The 14026-nt window shown below is 38.6% G+C and overlaps 1 long non-coding RNA gene across 1 annotated transcript in view; it reads left to right on the forward strand.

Moving 5' to 3' along the window:
• LOC138915427 (uncharacterized) overlaps positions 1–13678 on the forward strand; it is a 54370-nt gene extending 40692 nt beyond the window's left edge. The window contains exon 3 of the long non-coding RNA XR_011421353.1: positions 9869–13678. This is a non-coding gene — a long non-coding RNA (uncharacterized lncRNA). The remainder of the gene's footprint in view (positions 1–9868) is intronic.
• Positions 13679–14026: the final 348 nt, after the last annotated feature.

The following is a 14026-nucleotide window of genomic DNA, read 5'->3' on the forward strand; positions in this document are numbered from 1 at the left end:
TAGCCTTTGAGATGTTGTATCAATCACGCTCCCTCAGTGTTTGAGTTCCTTGTTTCTTCTGTCTGGCACCCAACTTCCCAAAACCCATGTGTTTCCAAGCCAGGGCTCATTCCTCATGGCTACTAAAAAATCTTTCTTTCTTACCTGCTTGTTTCTTCCTAGATTCTAGACTACAGAAAATTCTCTGTTGATTTCTCTAGACTTGAGAATAATGTTAAATAACTAGCTCGCAAATAGGAAGGTTCAAATGGTGCCCAGAAGCCACATGGTGCTATAAGAAACTCAAAGTTAAAGGAAAACAAATTCAGTTAAAGTGATTGCAAAGAAATGTCAACCTTTCTTTTTGGGGGGGCTAAACTGTTATTGTCTTGGGCTAAGAATATTTGAAGTTTAGTTCTTCCCTGCTTTCATCAAAATAAGTAGAGCTACTACCTGTGTGTAATTAATTTATTCATTCAGCAACATTTACTGAGTACCATATTCCAGACCTATCTTGTTTTCCCTTTTCCTCTTTCCATTTCCTTGCAGCTTGTTTGTTACAGTGTGACTAGGTTGATATGTTTCTCCTCCAAGTTACCAGGTTGAAGAGGAGCTCAGATTTGCTGAGTGTGTTCTATATCCCAGGCACCAATTTACACAGTCTAAATTATTACGTTTTTGTTAAGAAGTAGTTATTCGTACACTTTATTGATGAAGAAAAGAAGATCCACGACTCGCTTACAGTCACACAGCTAGTAAATGGTGGAGTGGGGATTTGAACCCAAATATTTCTGATTACTCTGTATTCCTATTCACTGTAGGGCTTTCTGGAGCCCTGCCTTCACTCAAAGGAATAAGTCAAATACTAAATGCTACTGCAGGATGGACAGGGAGTTTTGGTCATCTTTTGTCCACTCAACTCAAACATGCCAGTAGCTTTCTCTTTTCCTATAGAAAGGGCTGGGCTCGAGTCTAATCAAAAGCCTTGGGAAGACAGTAGAACCATGTTACACTCCCTCAAACCACACATATGATGATGAATTTTATATGACCATAAAAATATTTAAAGTATTAGCCAAGACAACAACTTTTATTCATAACAGATACGTTTAGTGAAATGAGAGGCAAGGTGAATTTGAGCAGCACATATACACTCTCTGAGCCTGTAGCTCTTGATCTATAGAACTAAACTAAGTAATAAACTAAGTAAACTTCACTATAGAACTAAAACAGAAGGAATAAGTACAATGCTCCAGGAGTCTGAGGTGTCAAAGGAAATAATGGAAACAAAAGTTCTTTGAGAACTATAACTGTGTATACATTATTGTACATGACCATAACAAAACAGCTAAAGGGAAATTACATGGTGAAGTAAGTGGAAAAGGAATATATTGTAATTTAAATAAGCTTTGATCACAAAGTCATGAACTTTTAGCATAAATGGAAAATTTAGAGATTAATTTCCCTCACTTTACAAATGAGGAAACAAATGCCCAGAGAAAGTAAATTGCCTGCAGTCACATCACATCCCTAGGAATATTGTTGAACATTCTAAAATAAGAAAGTGGTACTGTAGGACTAGGCAGAGTCAGTCAATAAATATGTATTGAATACCTACTATATGTCAGGCACTGTTTTAGATGCTGGGAATGAAGTGTTGGAGTAAACAGTTTGCATCCTGCTCTGCAAGATCTGATATTCTAAGGAGAGAGTCAGGCAAAAGATATGTGAACAAACACGATCCTTTCAGGCACTGATACGTGCTTTAAGGAAGTTAAAATAGGTAATATGAAGATGATGCCAAGGTTTTTGTTCTGAATAACTGGTGGATGGGAGTACGGTATACTTTGATGGGGCAGGATGTGGTTGAGGCGATGGTTGGGACGGGGATGGGAGAAATGATTAGTTCTGTTTTGTTCATGGGAAATGTCAGATAATGATCAGACATCCAAATGGGGCTCTGGAGTGGAAGTCTGAAGCTCAGAGGCTGGATATAAACATTTGGGAGTCTTCATCACATAGATAGCTTCCAAGCCACGGAGGTTTTCAAAAAGTGGATAATTTATTCTTAAATATAAAGGGCTTTCTTTGATCAGGTTGCTGCGCAAGCAAGGTGGGTCAAACATATCTTAGCTTATCCCCCCAAAACTAAAGCCACCCGAAGCTACTCAGCCATAGGCTAGCAGACCATCACCATAGCAACAGTGTCTTGTCAAAGGGGATAGGGAATCTTTTCTCATTTTGAGGCTTCAGTTATATCTGCCATTTTAAAATGAAGGTGTTGGTGACCACACAGTTATTCCTTTTGCTAAGGCTCAAATGTGTGCCTCAAATCCGTTCCAGTGACTGTTGTGTGAGGAGAGACTAGCAGCTCCTCTGCAGAAAAGGGTTTTCATTATCACGTGTCTAACTTCTGAGCTGGACTTAGATGATAATGGCTTCATATTTGTCTTTTTAAGATATATGTGTAAAGCCATCACTCAATTTAGATTTTCTTCTCGAAATTATCTTGAGAGCCTATTTTTGCTTATCTTTTCATTGCTTATTTATTTATTTATTGAGGAAGATCAGCCCTGAGCTAACATCTGCCACCAGTCCTCCTCTTTTTGCTGAGGAAGACTGACCCTGAGCTAACATCCATGCCCATCTTCCTCTACTTCATCTGTGGGATGCCTGCCACAGCATGGCTTGCCAAGTGATGTGTAGGTCCACACCCAGGATGCAAGCTGGAGAACCTTGGGCCCCCAAAGTGGAACGTGTGAACTTAACCTCTGCACCACAGGGCTCTCCCCCTTATCTTTTCATTTTTATGGGTTTTAGAAAATTTATCTTTCACTGCTTTCACAATAATCTTTATTTAGCACTCTGGTAGCAGTTGCTGTTATGTGCCAAAAGAAGTTGTTCTTAGGTAAAATTTCTTTTGGTTTAGAGGAAGAATAATGAAGTCAGAGATTACTGATTTCAGATATAATCTTTCTCAAGGGGAAGTCTGTGACCTGAAAGGCCCTCTCATGCCTGTAAACACTCAGGTTACGCAATGACTTAATGTTCTACCTTTAGAGAATAATTTCCCCTAGTCCAGCATATGATTTTCCTTGTAGTTGCATTTTATTTTTTACAGTAAAAATGTACAAGCATAGTATAGAAAATTTAAAAAATACAGAAAAGCAGCAAGAGGAAAAAGAATCATTTGCAATCTCTCACTCAAAGGTAAATACTAATAATATTTGTGTGTATATTCTTCTTATGTAATACAACAAAATAAAAATGGAAGTGTACTGAATATACTGTCTTCTTAAATAATAACTTTTTCCTGATCACAAAATAATACATTATAGAAAATTTAGAAAATAGTTGTGTGAAAAAACCCAGAAAAATAAAAATTACTTATTATCCCATTCTCTGAGGTAACCATTATTACAAATTTTCCTACATTTTTAATGAATGTACACATACATATGATATATATGTATTTTTTGTTAAAACTTTGAAACTTGATTTCTCCACAGGACATCATATGTAATTTTTTCTACTATCGATTAATCTGCTACACAATTCTTTTAGCAGCTTTATAGTATTACATCATATGGCTGCACTATACTGTGTCTGCGAAAATGTAGATATTCATGCAAAGGAGTAGGTTCACATCAAATTAAAATGAATGTCTTTAACAGTTTTATGCAAGGTAAATCAAGATAATAAGGGGATCAAGGTCACTGTTAAGCAGAAAACAAGTAGCAAAATAGCAAGTTTCTAAGATCTGTATGAAAGAATTAGGGCAGCCCCCAAGCTTGTTGATGATGCGTATATGAGTGTAGGGGTGTGATCAGGGTATTATATTGTAGGTCAACTATAGCTATAAAAATTACTCAAAAGGTATGGAACAATGTTAAAGCGCTCATGTATTTTGCACAGTATAGTTATATACACATACACAGATACTGATACAGGAACAGATATAGGCATAAATGTAGGACATCATCACCAAATTGTTGCGGTTTATGGAGTTAATGTTTTCAGTTTAGAGAATAGTTCAAGCTGGCACTGATCGTGCAGGCCTGGATGGAAGAACATTCTAAGTATTCATTCTTTTGGAGAGCAGCTGAAGGAACCAGTAAAACAGGTTCCTACATTTTATGCAACCAGTGTGGCTCTTTGACAGGGTTAATAATGCATTTCACAGTGAACTTCACGGGCCAGTACCTCCCACTCAGCAATATTTTGGGGCTTGTTAAAAATCTGGATTTCTGGAGCCACCCTAAACCAAATAAATCAAGTTCTCAGATTGAACACACTTCCCAGGTGATTCATATGGAAATCAAATTATTAGAATGGGAATTAATTTAGAGAATTAAGAAAAAAACACCTGTGAGTCCCTTAGCATTAGGGATTTTTTTTTCTTATTTGTATTGCTGACACCTAGCGCAGTTCCTGGCTTATGAGAGGTGATGGTTATATTTTTTACATTGACTATTTGTTTTAATACTTGTAATGTAATAAGTCCTTGCCTTGTACTATAATATGTTTCTCCAAAACATCTTGTAACAACTTTTCAAACAATCCTCATAATCTCTGTGACTGTGCCTTAAGAGACAGGGATGGCAAATAATTTGACCCATGTCCACCATTCACCTATGGTATCTAAGACCAACATCACTAAAGAATTATGGGGGGCAGGCAAAATAAGTGAAGAGGATTGAGAGGTACAAACTTCCAGTTATAAAATAAGTGTCAGGAGGATGTAATGTACAGCATAGGGAATATAGTCAATAACATTGTAATAACTTTGTATGGTGACAGATAGTAACTAGACTTATCGTGGTGATCACACTAGGAACTTAGGAATGTTGATTAGTGAATGGCTAAAATAATGTGTGGTGACACCTAGTTGCTCTTACCCCAGAACAGTGGGCTACTCCCGATTACCTGGGATGCTGCCTTCTGTCCCTGAAAGGATTCCTTTTGGGAGTCAAACCCTCTGCATTTAGCATCTGCCAAAATTTCCACACGACCGTGGATGAATGACAGCTGAGCCCTCCTGACTTCGACTTTGTAATCTATAAAATAAAAGAAGTTTTGCAGAGATTCCATGAGATAGTACTCATGAGGACACTTTGAAATCAATAAAGTAATTTGCAAATGTAAGTTATTATCCTTAGCCTCTCCATCAAGGTTATCCCCATCAAGAACTTTTCTACCTGCCTCACTTCTCAGGAGATCCAATCACGGCCCATTTACCTGTGGTAAGCTTGAGGCAAGATTACATTTAAGAAATTTGTGAATGTGTGAGATCCTTAAGAGACAGGGATGGCAAATAATTTGACCCATGTCCACCATTCACCTATGGTATCCAAGACCAACATCACTAAAGAATTATGGGGGGCAGGCAAAATAAGTGAAGAGGATTGAGAGGTACAAACTTCCAGTTATAAAATAAGTGTCAGGAGGATGTAATGTACAGCATAGGGAATATAGTCAATAACATTGTAATAACTTTGTATGGTGACAGATAGTAACTAGACTTATCGTGGTGATCATTTTGTAAGGTGTGTAAATAGAGAATCACTATGATGTACACTTGCAACTAATATGATATTATATGTCAATTATACTTCAATAAAACAAAAAAGAATTATGGTCCTCTGCTTCTTATGTGTTCAAAAGTCGCCTCACAAGCTTTCTCAACACAGTGCCACAGGCAGCCCCTGTAATTGATAGCCATTGATCCTTCAGTAGAACCTATTTGCCATCTCTGATATAGGATAAATCTATATATACGTATGTATTGAATTTGAGTTATGCACATATTTCTTGAACATGTGAGGTTATATTGTGTATGCAAAGGATGTGTGGGCTGTGTATATATATGTTTGTACATATATATGTGGATTCTGTATATATATATATGTATGTATGTATTATATCTGAGATAGTATTGAGTATAACATAGGAGTGTGTGTATGTGTGTGTGTGTGTGAAAAACAAAGAGACACCAAGAGGCTATTAATGCCATGTTTTTAGGCTAGGCTTTGACATTAAAAAATCACTATCAAATCTACTGAAGGGAATTGAAAGAACAGTATGAAGATTGTGTGGGTCTCCCAGCTGTCAGCAAGTGTTAGAAGCAGCCTCTCAGCCCAGGTGCCTGAACCAGAGTTTCTATTTTATTGCTGGGGAGACCACAGCTGGAGCCTTATTTTTTTGAATAAGGATATGAACCTGACAGATTTGGATAATTTAGCTTTACAATGAACTGGATGTGATAATTAAATGAGATCTTAGTTTAGTTCCCTTGTGGTGAAAATACTGGTAGTCTTTTGGGATGATGTCTCAACCGTATCCCTTAGCATCTTATTGGAGTATTTCATGTTCTAAATGAATTCTCCCCTTCAAATAAAATTGTTCCTCTACTAATACACTAGCCAGTGTTAGATGCTAGATATGCAAAATCCCTGATCTCCCAAACTTTAGATTAAATGTTTCTCTTATGTGCTCCCATAGCACTTTTAATTTGCACTATTAAAATATATATCACAGGGACCGGCCCGATGGCGCAGCGGTTAAGTGTGCATGTTCCGCTTCTTGGTGGCCCTGGGTTTGCCGGATCGTATCCCGGGTGCAGACATGGCACCACTTGGCAAGCCATGCTGTGGTAGGCGTCCCACGTATAAAGTAGAGGAAGATGGTCATGGATGTTAACTCAGGGCCAGTCTTCCTCAGCAAAAAGAGGAGGATAGGCAGCAGTTAGCTCAGGACCAATCTTCCTCAAAAAAAAAAAAACAATCACGTTGTGCCATAATTGCCTGTGTCTCCAACTGAAGTACAGACTCCTGTAGGACAAGACTGGTTCACTGTTGTATCTCTACTACTTAAACCAGGGGTTGGCAAACTTTTTCTGTAAAGGGTCAGATAGTAAACATTTTAGGATGTACAGACAATACAGTTTCCGTCTCAACTACTCAACTTGCCAATATAGTGCGAAAGCAGCCATAAAAAATATGAAAATGAATGGCAGTCACTGTGTTCCAAAAGAGCTTTATGTACAAAAAACAAGTGGGTTGAAATTTGTTCACTATTGCTTGACGTGTGGTAAGTGCTCAACAGATTTCTATTAGTAGTAGTAGTGGTCTGTTAATTTTGTTGAGTTAATAAATGAAAATCTAACGAAACATGATATTTGCATTTGTGGATCTTACATTCTAACAGAGATTAAAACACTTACAGCCTAGTATGAGAAGTCCTGTGCTGGGCCACGTGCAGTGTATTCTGGAACCCCAGAGAACAGGCATCCTATGAAACTGGGGGAGGGGATTAGAAAAGGCTTCCTGGAAGAGGTAGATTCTGAATTCTATTTTGATGAAAAAATAGAAGTAATATGCAGAAGATGAGGGGGAGAAAGGGTGTTCTAGGCTGAGGGAATAGCACCGGTCCAAGGCTGAGAGTCGTGGAAGTCCATGACACACTTGGAGAACTGCAGGCGTTCATTATGGGAGCTTTAACTATGGAAGATGGTGCTGCAGTCTAGTCCCTCCACTTGTGCTCTAACCTCCTTGTCTATTTTACTTCGGGACCAACTCCATTTTTAAAAATTAATTCTATCTCTCTTACTGGTTCTTTCCCCTTAGTGGATAAACATGGTCAAGTATTTTCTGTATTTAAAACTACTGTTTCCATTTCTATTGTCACCACTTCCACCACCACCGTCGCCATCTTAACTATCACCACCGACATCACCTCCATCATGGCTTACACCACCACTTCCACTGCCAACAGCATCTTCACCACCACCTTTGCTACTTCTGCCACTTTCACCATTTTCATCATTACCACCGTTATCACCTCCAAGACCACCACTACTACTGCCCCCTTCACCTCTACTGTCTTCACCATCACCTCTGCTACCTCCTCCACCTCCTCTCCCACCATCACCACTATTGCCATATCCACAGTGAAACCTTCCTTTCATCCTCCATCCCTCTAAATCAGTTAAGACAACCCCCCGTTTCACACACAACCTTCTTGAAAGAGTAGCATGCACTCTCTTTTTCCTCTTTACACTCTCATTTGCTGTTCAGCCAAATACAACCTCGTTTCTATTCTCATCACCCCATTGAAATTGTTTGAAATAAAGTCACTACTTACCATGATCATCATATTGCCACATTCAGCGGACACTTTGGTCCTTAACTTATTTGACCTTTCAGCGGTATTTGAGTCTGTTTGGGTTTTGTAATGCTAAAACCTCGGGTTGCCTCCTAATTTGCTGTCCTCTTCTTTTTAATCTTCTCTAAGGGCCCTCTATTATCCAGTTACCCCTAAATGTGGGTTTTCCTTGGCTGTTTGCTGATCTCACAATCTTTAGTCAACTGTGTTTGTAACCTTTCATACTCAGTTCCTAGATCCAGTGAGTAAGAGCAAGGCAATTTGCTGCAAGTGAGTAAGAGAACTTGGGCAAAGAGATGAAAGTTTGGCATAGCTGCTGAGAGAAATGAGAAAGGGAGCTGAATAAGACGTGCCAGTCAGGGCGTGGAGCCCAGCTGAAGTTGCGGATCTTAAATTTGTGGTGTCTTAAAACCACATAGTTGTAGATTTTTTCCAGCATCCTAAGAATAGGAAAAGAATTGATTAGGTGCAGATGTGGCTAGAAAAGGGGATAGAATTCTTAAATAAACTTCCTTATAGTCTTCACTGGGACTGTTTCCTAAGCTGACATATCCTTAAACAGTTGAGAGGTTATGGTTATCAAAAAACACTGATCTGTGACCATTTTGTAATTAAATCAACACATCCTTCTTGTTTGATATGAGAACTCTGTATTCTACTCATCCTTCATTTTCAAAGATACTGAAAGGTTTATATTTATTTTTTAAAAATTAAAATGGGATAAACTTAGATTTGTCTAGAGCCCTTGATGTGGTCTTTGTAGACTTTCTTAAGATGATCTTTTGGACACCATCGTGGAAAAGACAACATAAATCTGATGTAAACATCTGGAGCTGTGTCTGTTTCCCCCTTAAAAAGGGCTCCTCTGTATTTTCAGGACTGGGTCTAAACCAGTTTATTTTTAACCAGATCTTTATTTGACCATGCATGGGTAATTGCATGGCTGAATTCATGTGTATTATTGGTGTTCTGGTTCATCTTGCATTTTCTGTTGCAAATTCTTGGATATATTTCTTAAAATGATTTAAAGTCAGAGAAAATTATCTTTTGGATAAAATCCAAACATTTTAACATAGCCTTTCATCAGAGGTCCCCTGTCTGTTTCTCCCGCCTCGACTTTCTACTCTTTCTAACCTCACAACATATGCTCCAGCCACATGGAATTACCTTCAGCTCCTCAAACATGCCACACCATCTCTCGCCATCTTGTCCTTGCATGTGCTGTTCATTCACAGTAGATTACATTCTTCCCTAACTAATAGCTGTGAAGTTTTCAAAGCTTCACATTGGGAAGTCTTCCCTGACACCCTAATGTTAACTCTATCATAGGACTAAGTACTTTGCATTGTAATAATTCCATCTTTATTGCTCCTGCTAGACAATAAGATCCTTGGAGACTCTGCTTTTGTCCTGATATACCTAATGCTAAGCACAGGGATCAACAATTGAAGGCATTCAGTAATTGCTATCTGGCTGAATGCATGAATGAATGAAATTACTCTCTCTGGTCCATTTTTCTTTTTAAATCACGTTACGCTGACATATTTGTGTCATAGTTTCTTGAATGTAAAATTCTGTTTTAGTAATATTTTATGTAAATATTGTTTCTCAGTGTTTTTGCATCTTTGTAGTTGTCTAATATTATTCATCAGAGATCTTGTGCTATGCCTGCTCCCATGAGCTTTACCTCCTCCACTTTCATGCATTTACTTGCTTCCACCTACAGGCCTCAACTGGTTCCTGCTGCAGCAAGAAGTATATAAGAAGCTTCCTGACAGACACTGAAGATTGCCTTGGAATCAAGCTCTCCTTTTTGCTGGTACCTGGTGTCTGTTCTTCTGCTCGTCTTACTTGTAGATCACCTGGTTCCTGCTGATCCGCCTAGGCTTTCGACCTTCTGCCTTGCCTTCCAGCTTTGGGAATATTCAGTTCATCTATGTCTTCTTATCTCTCGCTCATCTGCTGTTTACTCGGACTTTCCATGCAGGCACTGATTTTCCTTTTCTTCTTCCTTTCTAACTGACTGCAAAATCTTGACCTCTGACTCATTTGTGTGTTTGAATTATGGACTAAGCAATATGGTTGCTGTTTCATCGATTCATCTAGATCCCTTCCTCTGAATATGCCTTAGCTTTCCTGATCTTAGATACATGCATTATCATCTTTAGCTACAGGCTTGGTTTTGGCATATTATTTATTTTGAACAAGAATGCTATTCCCATTTTCTCATTTTGCGAATATGGAAGCTGAGGTACAAAGATTTATAAACTCCAAGTCAACTACTATGTTATTTATGGCATATAAACCAAACACACTCTAATGAATCTGAAAGTAGTGTTTAATCTATCACATACTAAATAAGTGTTCTTAATTGTGGCTGTGCATCAGAATTGTCTGTAGATCCTAAAGTACATGCATATGCCTGCCTCCCCGCTCCCCTTCCCCCAGAGAGCAACTAAGGCAGAATCTTGAGGTAGGACCTTGGCATACGTGTTTTCAAAATTTTGCAATTCTTTTTGATGGACAGCGTGGGTTGAGGTTGAGCAGCATTGGTGCACTAGTGATTGTCTGTACGTTATGCATTAGATATGACAGTGAGTATCTCAAGTGTTAGAGGACTAATAAAAGCCAACATTATTCATGGTTAACTGTATGCATCTAGTTTCTCATTTAATTAACCTTCAAATCAACACTAAGAGCTAGGTACTATCCATTAGCGGATGATTAAACTTAAGTTGAAAGAGGTTAAGTTACTGGACCAAGGTTACATAGCTAGTAGGAACTGCAGAGTAGGAATTGAAATCCAAGTCTGCCTTATGCTTAAACTTTGTGCTGTAGGACACATCAATAGCTCAGTGATCATACGTCACCATAAACAGTATATTGTAACTGTTATTAACCCATCAGTTTACTACCAGAGTTAATATGTTCAAAACAAATCTGATTGTCTTATTAGCCAGCTTGAAAATTCCTACAATCTCTTCATTGCCAACGAGATGAAGTAAATTTTCTCTGTCATGGTATAAAATATCCCTCACAATCTGTCTTGCAGCTCCCTCTTTAGTTCTACTGTCTCCATCATTTCATCTATTTCTCCATCGTTTCATCTAGTCATGCTGAATTTCCACACTTTTGTAACACATCAAACTCTGAAACAATGAAATGTCTTTGTATTTGGGTTTGAGGGTCATTCGAAGAACACATTAGTTCTCCTTCCCAGATTCTGAAGCAATTGAAGAAGAGTCACAGGAGACAAGGATCAATAGACCAACTTTATTATGAATAAAGTGGAATTGGAAGAGGCACCTTAGACTCGATGTCCTCCAGGAGTGAGCTTACTCTCCTGTCACGGCTGAAGCAGCAGGATAACTCTAGCCCTCCCCTAGGGGCAGAGGAAGCTTGGGGCAGTCATACCCTGGAGGAGCACTCCTGCTGACTGTTGGAAGTGGAGCGCATGAACTGAGGCTTCACCTGTTAATGAGATGCTCCCAATCCCATCAATCCCATCAGCCATGATTGCATGTAGGGTGGAATGAGTGAGAGGTTGAGGGAATCTCCCCAAGATCACTGAGAGGATTGAAGTCCCTGTTTATGATCTGAGATAGGAACTCGAAAAAAGAGAGTGGGTGACTTCCCCTAGACTTTTTATATGCAGTTTTCCCTGCCTTGAATGGCCTTCTCCACCAGCCCAAGTGTTGCTTCTTTGAAACCTTTCTGATTTCTGTTATGCAGAGCATGTGACTCCCTCTCTACCCACTTCATATTTCTTATGATGTACTTATCCTACAGCTTATGCATTTATACGTCTCTCGCTTCCAAGGACTGTGAGCATTTCCAAGCAGGAACCTTGTCTCATTCATTCTTGTAACCCCCAATGCTAAGCACAGTACCTGGATCATTGGTTCACTCCTCACAGGCCTTAAGTGTACTCCTGCAAGGTGTGACAGCTCCAAGCTGCCCTGCCCCTGTAGACGTGGCCTACAGTTATTCAGCTGCTCTGTGACTAGCACAGTACCTGGAACACAGCACCTGGAACATCACATAATGAAAGTTGAGTGAATGATTTAGTTACAGCAGATAATACCACGTGATGAAATTTATTGGATGCAACTCTGTTTCAGGGTGTTGGACTAAACCAATAGTAAAAGAGATATATTTTGAGAATAGACCAAACACGGGTAAGATTGAGCAAATGTTATCATGGAAGAAATAGAAAAGTCACTCAAATGTCAAACAAAAACTACTGAATTGGGAATCTGTAAAATTCCATGGATTATACAGTGTTGATATTGTAAAACATATTTATATGCTTTCAACGTGCTATTTATAATATTATATAACTGATGTGAATGGTCACATATGTTCTTTGACATTAACTCATGGGAGATTTACTCGTTTACAAAACCCACATTCTATTAAATGGAAGCATTAAAGTTTTCTTGGAAATACTTATGCCATCTTATCATCTTCACAGTCAAGTTTTACAGCTTTCCTCATATTTCCTTTAGACTGGTATTTTATTTGAAAAGTTGAAATTTCTTGGATTTCAGGAAATAAATTGAAACTAGACACAGTCTCTCTTAGGTATTGCCATGTGAAATAATCAAATTAAACAAATATTGGAATGGAATATAAACAAATATATTCCTGTGCCTGTAAATCAGCTTAGTTCCTCGTCTGGTCCTGTGAACTTGTGGGCGAAATCACTGAAGACAGCAGGTCCACACGCTTACACTGTACCTTCACCCCTCTAGACACATACTCAGGGAATAGGTTTCTTTTTCCCCCCCAGAAAATTTCATTATATTTTCCTTCATTTAATACTAAATGTTTAAAGGAGAAAATAAACATGATATTAGAATTTTTATTTTCTCAAAGTTAAATATGAGAGGATGTCAGTAACGTACAGGGCATGGTCTGTAGGAGACGCTCGATAAATTACTGCTGCTAATGCTGCTTCACCACAGATGTGTCTTCAAATTTTCAGTTCTATAAGCTCCCAAAGGCCAATATCCATGCCTTATTAACCTTTGCGTTGCTTGCATCACCTAGCACAATCTCTCAAACATATGAGATATACTTAATTTTGGTGAATAAGCGAATTAATGAATTAAAGAGAATTGAATGGGACAGCATGTATAAAAACAGCTTGTAAATTATAAAATGCTGTCCAAATAATAAGGGCTAATATTATTTTCCCTGTTAAGAGTAATTTTTAAATGTTTTTGAAGAACAACTACATTCAGAAAGGTACAAGGGGCCGGCTCCGTGGCCGAGTGGTTAAGTTCTCGTGTTCCACTGCGGAAGCCCAGGGTTCGGATCCTGGCCGCGGACATGGCACCGCTAGTCAGGCCACGTTGAGGCGGCGTCCCACATCCCACAACTAGAAGGACGTGCAGCTAAGATATACAACTGTGTACAGGGGGGGTTTGGGGAGATAAAAAGCAGAAAAAAAAAAAAAAAGATTGGCAACAGTTGTTAGCCCAGGTGCCAATCTTTGGGAAAAAAAAAAAAGATTAAAAAAAAAAAAAGAAAGGTACAAGATCACAAATGTAAATTTCCAAATAGTGAACAAACTCATGTTACCAGCTCCCAACTGAAAACCAAAATATAACTAACATCCCAGAGGCCCCTCTTATGCTCTCTTCCAGTCACTGTTTCCCCCAGAGGTGAGGACTATCCTGACTTCTAACACTGTGGTTGCATTTTGCCAGTTTTTGCAATTCATAAAATTGAATCGTGCAGACTGTATTCTTTTTGTGCCTTACTTCTGCTCAATATTGTGAGATTCATTCATGTTTTTGGATGTAGCAAGAGTTTGTTCCTTCTCATTGCTGCATAGTATCTAGTATGAATTCACTTCAATTTACTTATCCTTTCTACT

This window comes from Equus caballus, chromosome 9 (assembly GCF_041296265.1).
Source record: "Equus caballus isolate H_3958 breed thoroughbred chromosome 9, TB-T2T, whole genome shotgun sequence".
In the NCBI taxonomy this organism is placed as follows: Eukaryota; Metazoa; Chordata; class Mammalia; order Perissodactyla; family Equidae; genus Equus; species Equus caballus.